Source organism: Triturus cristatus, chromosome 1_1 (assembly GCF_964204655.1).
Source record: "Triturus cristatus chromosome 1_1, aTriCri1.1, whole genome shotgun sequence".
In the NCBI taxonomy this organism is placed as follows: Eukaryota; Metazoa; Chordata; class Amphibia; order Caudata; family Salamandridae; genus Triturus; species Triturus cristatus.
Window position 1 is genome coordinate 1,050,734,438 of NC_140579.1, and position 12,293 is coordinate 1,050,746,730.

Genomic DNA, 12,293 nt, shown 5'->3' on the forward strand with positions numbered 1-12,293 from the left:
CACACACACACAACCACACACACACAACCAGACACACACACAACCACACAACCACACACACACACACATCCACACACACACACACACACATCCACACCCGCAACCACACCCGCACCCACAACTGCACCCACAACCACACAACCACACACACAAGCACACACAGACAGCCACACACAACCACACACACAACCACACACACACAACCACACACAACCAGACACACATACAACCACACACACACAACGACACACACAACCACACACACACATCCACACCCACAACCACACCCGCACCCACAACCACACCCACAACCACACAACCACACACAACCACAACCACACACACCACATACACAACCACACACACAACCACACACACACAACCTCATAGACAACCACACACACAACCACACACACAACCACAACCACACACACACAGCCCCAACCACACTCACAACCACACCCACACCCCCCACACACACATAACCACACACACACAACCACAACCACACACACACATAACCCCCCCACACAACCACACCCACACATACACAACCACACATACATCCACGCAAAACCACACACAACCACACCCCAGCACACATCCACAACCACACCCGCACCCACAAGCGCACCCAGAACCGAACCCACAACCACACAACCACACACACAACCACAACCACACACACAAGCACACACACAAGCACACACACAACCACACACAACCCCACACACACAACCACACACAAAACCACATACACAAACACACCCAACCATACACAAACACACACACAACCACACACACAAACATACACAACCACACAAACACAACCACACCCAGAACCACACCCACACAACCACACACAACCACCACCACACCCAACCACACCCACAACCACGCACAACCACACACAACCACTCACACACACACAACCACACACAACCACAACCATACGCACAACCACGCACATACAAACACAACCACACCCAACTGCACACACCCAACCACACACACAACCACACATACACAACCACACACAACCACATACAACCACACATCCACACACACACCTGCACCCACAACCACACACACAAGCACACAACCACACACACAACCACACACACAAGCACACACACACAGCCACACACACAACCACACACAACCACACATGACCACAACCATACACACACCCACGCACACACACACAACCACACCCAACTGCACATACCCACAACCACACACACAACCACACACACAACCACACACACACACACACAACCAACAACACAACCACACACACAACCACACACAACCATACACACACAACCACACATCCACACATACACACAACCACACACACACAACCACACACAGACACACAACCACACATACACACACACACAACCACACCAAGCATTGGCATAGCCAATAGGTCTCGCCTTTGGGACCTTATAAGCACCATTCAGGGAGTCCTTTCGTTGGCGCTTTCATGAGGACATGATGAGGAAGCTGGAAACTTTTGGCACATTCTCTTTAAAAGCACAGCATGCTGGTGACTGGTTAATCGATTAGACCTATGTAGCGCTTTAGATCTCAAAGCTCTGTGGTGGGTGCAGCAGTTACAACTCATGACATATGGGGTGCAACTCACAAGGAGGGGGCAGGTTTGAGTACACATTGACTGCAATCGAACTCTTAAGATGATGGGCTGTGTGTATCCATTATCAGCACTCAGTCTTTGCTAAGTGATCTTGTTTGTTTTGTTGTTGTGTTAATGCTTTGCTGCACCCGTTTGACTTACAACATGCTTTCTCTTTCCACAAACTTGATATTTGTGTTACTTTATTTTGAGATGCTTTTAGTATTAATGTCACACACACACAACCACACATACAACCACACACACACAACCACACACACAACCACACACACACAACCAGACACACACACAACCACACACAACCACACACACACAACCACACCCACAACTATACCCACAACCAAACCCACACAACTACACCTGCACACACACACACACAACCACACCCCCACAACCCCCCCCTCCACAACCATACCCACAACCACACACAACCACACACACAACCACACACACAACCACATATACAAACACACCACACCACACACACACACAACCACACACACAACCACACATACACAACCACACACACACACAACCACACACACATAACCACACACACAACCACACACACAACCACAACACACAACCACATACACAACCACACACAAGCACACACACACAACCATGCACACACACAACCACACACACACCACACACACACACACACAACCACACACATACACAACCACACAAAACCATACACACAACCTCATACATCCACACACACCCACACCCATAACCACACCCACAACCACACAACCACACACAACCACAACCACACACACAACCAGACACATGCAACCACATACACAACCACACACACAACCACACACACACAACCTCACAGAAAACCACACACACACAACCACAACCACACACACACAACCCCAACCACGATCACAACCCCCCCCCCACACACATAACCACACACACACAACCACAACCACACACACATAACCACCCCTCCCACATAACCACACCCACACACACACACATACACAACCACACATACATCCACACAAAACCACACACACAACCACACCCCAGCACACATCCACAACCACACCCGCACCCACAAGCGCACCCAGAACCGCACCTACAACCACACAACCACACACACAACCACAACCACACACACAAGCACACACACAAGCACACACACAAGCACACACAACCACACACACAACCACATACACAAACACACCCAACCATACACAAACACACACACACAACCACACACAGAAACACACACAACCACACAAACACAACCACACCCAGAACCACACCCACACAACCACACACAACCACAACCACACCCAACCACACCCACAACCACGCACAACCACACACACAACCACTCACACACACACAACCACACACAACCACAACCATACGCACAACCATGCACATACAAACACAACCACACCCAACTGCACACACCAAACCACACATACAACCACACATATACAGCCACACACAACCACACCCAACCACACATCCACACACACACCTGCATCCACAACCACTCACACAAGCACACACACAAGCACACACACACAACCACACACACACAACCACACACACACAACCAGACACAACCAGACATGCACACAACCACACACAACCACACAACCACACACACACACACATCCACACACACACACACACATCCACACCCGCAACCACACCCGCACCCACAACTGCACCCACAACCACACAACCACACACACAAGCACACACAGACAGCCACACACAACCACACACACAACCACACACACACAACCACACACAACCAGACACACATACAACCACACACACACAACGACACACACAACCACACACACACATCCACACCCACAACCACACCCGCACCCACAACCACACCCACAACCACACAACCACACACAACCACAACCACACACACCACATACACAACCACACACACAACCACACACACACAACCTCACAGACAACCACACACACAACCACACACACAACCACAACCACACACACACAGCCCCAACCACACTCACAACCACACCCACACCCCCCACACACACATAACCACACACACACAACCACAACCACATACACACATAACCCCCCCACACAACCACACCCACACATACACAACCACACATACATCCACGCAAAACCACACACAACCACACCCCAGCACACATCCACAACCACACCCGCACCCACAAGCGCACCCAGAACCGAACCCACAACCACACAACCACACACACAACCACAACCACACAAGCACACACACAAGCACACACACAACCACACACAACCCCACACACACAACCACACACAAAACCACATACACAAACACACCCAACCATACACAAACACACACACAACCACACACACAAACATACACAACCACACAAACACAACCACACCCAGAACCACACCCACACAACCACACACAACCACCACCACACCCAACCACACCCACAACCATGCACAACCACACACAACCACTCACACACACACAACCACACACAACCACAACCATACGCACAACCACGCACATACAAACACAACCACACCCAACTGCACACACCCAACCACACACACAACCACACATACACAACCACACACAACCACATACAACCACACATCCACACACACACCTGCACCCACAACCACACACACAAGCACACAACCACACACACAACCACACACACAAGCACACACACACAGCCACACACACAACCACACACAACCACACATGACCACAACCATACACACACCCACGCACACACACACAACCACACCCAACTGCACATACCCACAACCACACACACAACCACACACACAACCACACACACACACACAACCAACAACACAACCACACACACAACCACACACAACCATACACACACAACCACACATCCACACATACACACAACCACACACACACAACCACACACAGACACACAACCACATATACACACACACACAACCACACCAAGCATTGGCATAGCCAATAGGTCTCGCCTTTGGGACCTTATAAGCACCATTCAGGGAGTCCTTTCGTTGGCGCTTTCATGAGGACATGATGAGGAAGCTGGAAACTTTTGGCACATTCTCTTTAAAAGCACAGCATGCTGGTGACTGGTTAATCGATTAGACCTATGTAGCGCTTTAGATCTCAAAGCTCTGTGGTGGGTGCAGCAGTTACAACTCATGACATATGGGGTGCAACTCACAAGGAGGGGGCAGGTTTGAGTACACATTGACTGCAATCGAACTCTTAAGATGATGGGCTGTGTGTATCCATTATCAGCACTCAGTCTTTGCTAAGTGATCTTGTTTGTTTTGTTGTTGTGTTAATGCTTTGCTGCACCCGTTTGACTTACAACATGCTTTCTCTTTCCACAAACTTGATATTTGTGTTACTTTATTTTGAGATGCTTTTAGTATTAATGTCACACACACACAACCACACATACAACCACACACACACAACCACACACACAACCACACACACACAACCAGACACACACACAACTACACACACACATAACCACACACACACAACCACACCCACACACACACAACCAACACACACAACCACACACACACACAACCACACACAACCACACACACACAACCACACCCAACAACACATCCACACACACCCGCACCCACAACCACACACACAACCACACACAACCAACCACACACACACACACACACACACACAACCACACACAACCACACACACAACCACAACCACAACCATACACACAAGCACACACACACAGCCACACATACAACTACACACACACAACCACACACACAACCACACCAAGCATTGGCATAGCCAATAGGTCTCACCTTTGGGACCTTATAAGCACCATTCAGGGAGTCCTTTCGTTGGCACTTTCATGAGAACATGATGAGGAAGCTGGAAATTTTTGACACTTTCTCTTTAAAAGCACAGCATGTTGGTGACTGGTTAATCGATTAGACCTATGTAGCGCTTTAGATCTCAAAGCGCTATGGTGGGTGCAGCAGTTACAACTCATGACATATGGGGTGCAACTCACAAGGAGGGGGCAGGTTTGAGTACACATTGGCTGCAATCGAACTCTTAAGATGATGGGCTGTGTGTATCCATTATCAGCACTCAGTCTTTGCTCAGTGATCTTGTTTGTTTTGTTGTTGTGTTAATGCTTTGCTGCACCTGTTTGACTTACAACGTGCTTTCTCTTTCCACAAACTTGATATTTGTGTTCCTTTATTTTGAGATGCTTTTAGTATTACTGTCACACACACACAACCACACATACAACCAGACACACACAACCAGACACACACACAACCACACACACACATAACCACACACACACACAACCCCACACACACCCACACACACACAACCACACATACACCCACACAAAACCACACACACAACCACACACAACCACACATCCACACCCGCACCCACAACCGCACCCACAACCACACCCACAACCACACAACCACATACACAACCACAGCCACACACAAAAGCACACACACAAGCACACACACAACCACACACACAACTACACATACACACAACCGCAATAATACACACAACCACACACATACACAACCACACTCATCTGCAAACACACCACACAACCACAACCACATATAACCATACACACACAACCACGCACAACCACACCCAACCACACATCCACACATACACCTGCACCCACAACCACACACACACACACAACCAACCACACAACCAACCACACACACAACCATGCACACACACAACCACACACATAATCACACACACAATCACTCACACAGAACCACACACACAACCACACGCACAACCACAACCACACACACAACCACACACACAACCATACACACAACCACATGCACACAACCACACCCAACCACATACAAACACACCCAACCACACACAAACATACACAACCACACACACACAACCACGCACACACAACCACACAAACACCCACCCACCCACAACCACAACCACACCCACACAACCACACCCAACCACACCCACAACCACACACAACCACACACACAACCACACATACACAACCACATACACACAACCACACACACACAACCACACACACACACAACCACACACACAACCACACACACAACCACACACAACCACACACACAACCACACACACAACCACACACAACCACACACAACCACACACAACCACACACACACATCCACACCCACAACAACAAACACACAACCACACACACAACCACACAAAACCACATACACAACCACACACAACCACACATACACACACACCCACAACCACACCCACACCCACAACCGCGATCACAACCACACAACCACACACGCAACCACAACCACACACACACAACCAGAACCCCCACACCCACAACCACACAGACACAACCACACAGAAAACCACATACTCACAACGACACACACACACAACTATACCCACCCACACACAACCACACACAGAACCACACACACACAACCACACACACAACCATACACACACACACAACCACACACACACAACCACACACACAGCCACACACACAACCCCACAAACAACCACACACACAACCACACCCACACACAACCACACACACAACCAGAACCACACACACAACCACACACACACACAACCACACAGACAACCACACATACACAACCACACACACAACAACAGAGACAATCACACCCACACACCCACACCCACAACTATACCCACAACCACACCCACACAACTACACCTGCACACACACACACACAACCACACACACACAACCACACCCCCACAACCACACACACCCCCATAACCGTACCCACAACCACACACAACCACACACACACACAACCACACACACAACCACATACACAAACACACCCAACCACACACACACACCCAACCACACATACAACCACACACACATCCACACATACACAACCACACACACATACACAACCACACACACATAACCACACACACAACCACACACACAACCACATACACAACCACACACACACAACCTCACGAACAAGCACACACACAACCACACACACAACCACAACCACACACACAACCCCAACCCCAATCACACCCACACACCCACACTCACACACACAACCATACACACAACCACACACACAACCACAGCCACACACATAACCCCAACCCCAATCACACCCACACACCCACACACACACACAACCACACACACAAAACCACATACACAACCACACACACACACACAACCACACACAACACCACAACCACACACAACCACACACACACAACCACCCACACAGAACCACAACCACACACAACCACACAACCAAACACACACAACCACACACACACAACCACACACACACAACCACACACACAACCACAACATACAACCACACACACAACCACACACAGCCACATACACAGAACCATACCCACAACCACACACACAACCATACACACAACCACACACACACAACCACACACAATCACACACAACCACACACCCACAACCACATACACACAACCACATACACACAACCATGCACACACACAACCACACACACACAACTACACACACACAACCACACACAACCACAACACACAACCACATACACAACCACACACAAGCACACACAACCACACACACACGACACACAACCACACACACAACCACTCAACCACACATACACACAACCACACACACCACAACCACACACAGACACACAACCACACATACACACACACACACAACCACACACACAACCACACCAAGCATTGGCATAGCCAATAGGTCTCGCCTTTGGGACCTTATAAGCACCATTCAGGGAGTCCTTTCGTTGGCGCTTTCATGAGGACATGATGAGGAAGCTGGAAACTTTTGGCACATTCTCTTTAAAAGCACAGCATGTTGGTAACTGGTTAATCGATTAGACCTATGTAGCGCTTTAGATCTCAAAGCGCTGTGGTGGGTGCAGCAGTTACAACTCATGACATATGGGGTGCAACTCACAAGGAGGGGGCAGGTTTGAGTACTCATTGACTGCAATCGAACTCTTAAGATGATGGGCTGTGTGTATCCATTATCAGCACTCAGTCTTTGCTAAGTGATCTTGTTTGTTTTGTTGTTGTGTTAATGCTTTGCTGCACCCGTTTGACTTACAACATGCTTTCCCTTTCCACAAACTTGATATTTGTGTTACTTTATTTTGAGATGCTTTTAGTATTAATGTCACACACACACAACCACACATACAACCACACACACAACCACACACACAACCACACACACACAACCAGACACACACACAACGACACACACACATAACCACACACACACAACCACACCCACACACACACAACCACACACACACAACCACACACACACATAACCACACACAACCACACACACAACCACACCCAACCACACCCAACCACACATCCACACACACCCGCACCCACAACCACACACACAACCACACACACACACACATACACGTGTTACCATCCGTGTGGGGACTATATGTGGACACCTGCCTTGTGGGGACTAACCTTTCCCAATGTTTTTAAAATATACTAATAACAGAAAAATATTAAGAAAAAATTCAAGATACAGGATGCTGCTTCAAATTTGCAAATATATTGTTATTTAGGTGCGCGCACAGAACCATCCTTGTGGGGACCTGAACACGTGCTACCATCCTTGTGAGAACCTAGTCCATACCACCATTTATGATTGAATACAGTCCATGGCACATGGCTAAATATTAAATTTATCGATATTATACACAAACAACATTATAATCTATTCATATTTGAATTACTGCATATATGATCGGGGTATACACAAAGGCAGATTATGTTAGTGTGTCAGAAAATATCACATCATGGTTACAGAAAGACAGTTACATACTGTATTGAACTAATTTATTAGTGCTTGAAATCTAGGCGATAAAGGAACTAACACATTCATGAATTAACATATGGAATCAAGGAAGATGATGTTCAAGTCCCCAGAGAGATAGTGTGTTATTATAGTAATGTTCAAGTCCCCAGAGAGATAGTGTGTTATTATAGTGTTGATCAAGTCCCCACAAAGATAGTGTGTTATTATAGTGATGGTCAAGCCCCCACAAAGATAGTGTGTTATTATAGTGTTGTTTAAGTTCCCACAAAGATAGTGTGTTATTATAGTAATGTTCAAGTCCCCACAGAGATATTGTGTGAAGATGATTGTGTTTAGGTCCCCTCTGAAATATTGTGAAAATACAAAGGTTAAATCCCGTCATAAAGAGTGTGAACCTAATGATGTTCAGGTCGACTCAGATGTTGTGTGTAATTAGAGGAGTATTTGAGTCCCCACAGAGATGGTATGTTACTATAGAGATATTCAAGTCCCCACAGATATAGTGTGTTATTATAGTGTTGATCAAGTCCCCACTAAGATAGTGTGTAATTATTGTGATGTTCAAGCCCCCACAAAGATAGCGTGTTATTATAGTGTTGTTCAAGTTTCCACAAAGATAGTGTGTTATTATAGTATTGTTCAAGTCCCCACAGAGATAGCGTGTGAAGATGATTGTGTTTAAGTCCCCACTGAAATAGTGTGTAAATTCAAAGCTTAAATCCAATTATAAAGAGTGTGAAGTGAATGATGTTCAAGTCCACACAGAGGTTGTGTGTAATTAGAGGAGTGCTCAGGTCACCAGAGAGATGGTATGTTATTATAGCAATGTTCAAGTCCCCACAGAGATAGTGTGTTATTATAGTGATGTTCAAGCCCCCACAATGATAGTGTGTTGTTATAGTAATGTTCAAGTCCCCACAGAGATAGTGTGTGAACATGATTGTGTTTAAGTCCCCACTGAAATAATGTGTATATTGAAAGCTTATATTCCATTATAAAGACTGTGAAGCTAATGATGTTCAAGTCCACACAGAGGTTCTGTGTAATTTGAGGAGTGTGCAAGTCCCCACAGAGATGGTATGTTATTATAGTGATGTTCAAGTCCCCACAAAGATAGTGTGTTATTATAGTGTTGTTCAAGTCCCCACAAAGATAGTGTGTTATTATAGTAATGTTCAAGTCCCCACAGAGATAGTGTGTGAACATGGTTGTGTTTAAGTCCCCACCGAAATAGTGTGTATATTGAAAGCTTCAATCCCATTATAAAGACTGTGAAGCTGATGATGTTCAAGTCCACACAGAGGTTCTGTGTAATTTGAGGAGTGCACAAGTCCCCACAGAGATGGTATGTTATTAATTCAAGTCCCCACAAAGATAGTGTGTTATTATAGTGATGTTCAAATTCCCACATAGATGGTGTGTTATTATAGTGATGTTCAAGTCCCCACAAAGATTGTGTGTTATTATAGTCCCCACAGATATATTGTGGTATCATGGTGGTGTTCAAGTTCCAACAGAGATAGTGTGGGAAGATGATTGCATTCAAGTCTCCAGGGAAATATTGTATAAAGACAAAGCTTAAATCCCCATACAGAAAGTGTGAAGCTAATGATGTTCAAGTCCAAACAGAGACTGTGTAAAGTTACAGGAATCCTCACGTTCCCAGAGCAATTGTATGCTATTATAGTGATGTTTGTGTCCCCACAAAGATAGTGTGTTATTATAATGTTATTCAAGTACGCACCGAGATAGTGTCTGAAGGTGGTTGTTTTTAAGTCTGCACTGAAATAGTGTGCAAATTCAAAGCTTAAATCTCATTGCAGAGTATGAAAGTAATGGAGTTCAAGTCCACACATAGGTTGTGAGCACTGTTCCCTTTAAGGTGCACGCGCGCACCTCTCTTCCTGCGATCGCACACTGCCATGTGGAGCGCGCGCACACACCGAGTTCGTGCCGCCGCTTTAAAAAAGCGAGCGGCGTGAAAAACTTCCTGGATGCGGCGTTTGGACTCCAGAGTGCAGGTAATGCTGACTCTCTGGCTTGGGGCTTGGGGTTTGGGGCTGTTAGGAAAGCATGGTGCAGGGCATATTGTGCGCTTTTGTTTAAGTATTCATGTTAATCACAGCCCCTCACGAGCTGTGATTAACATGAATACTTAGACAAAGGCACACAATGTGCCCCGCACCGCGCTTTACTTACAAGAGTACAGCAAGTTTAAAAACACAGCGTGCACTTTCAGAATAAATTGAAAGTACACGCTGTGTTTTGTAAACTTGCTCTACTCTTTTGAGTAAAGCGCTATGTCCCAAAAAGGAGGCAAGTTTAAGGTTCGGGTACCCATAACTGCCAAGGATTCAGATCGCTATGTGTGACATTTTTATAATTTTAGTGAAATTATGAGTGACATTTCAACGACTATGAGTGACACTTTCATTGCAAGCAAAACCAAGCAATGAAAACGCGGGAAACATAAATATCAGAAACTACACCCATTTGAGCAACGTGACTGTGACACCAAAAGCAATTTTATATAGCATAGCAAGTCAGTGCAACAGTAGGAGATCAGGACGTACACCATAGCAAACATGGTTTGAGGGTGTCCTCATAGCTATGTACGTGTTTTGCATGTCAGATTCCGTCCATTTAAGCTTACTGCAGGGGGGTTTTTTTCTTCAGAAAAATCT